We start from the raw sequence: 278 nt of genomic DNA on the forward strand, positions 1-278 counted from the left end.
TCGTTCATCCCCTCGGGCCGTTTTGTGAGTGCGGCGGCGCTCCGCCGAGCCCCCTCTGCCACCGCCCGTTCCCGCTTCGCCCCGACGGCCGGGGACGGGGCGGCCGAGGCAGCCTCGCTGTCCCGGCTCCGAAGGTCCCGCAAGGCCAGTGCGAGATTAGCGCCGCGCCCCCTCCCCCGGGCACCGCCTGCCCTGCCCTGCCCCGTCCCAGCCGCTTAAGACCGGCTCCGGGCTGAGCGCTGGCTTAGCCCAGCGCCCCTGTCCCCGCGTCCCCTCGG

The sequence above is a fragment of the Athene cunicularia genome, assembly GCF_003259725.1.
Source record: "Athene cunicularia isolate RWA chromosome 2 unlocalized genomic scaffold, athCun1 chr2_part1, whole genome shotgun sequence".
NCBI lineage: Eukaryota > Metazoa > Chordata > Aves > Strigiformes > Strigidae > Athene > Athene cunicularia.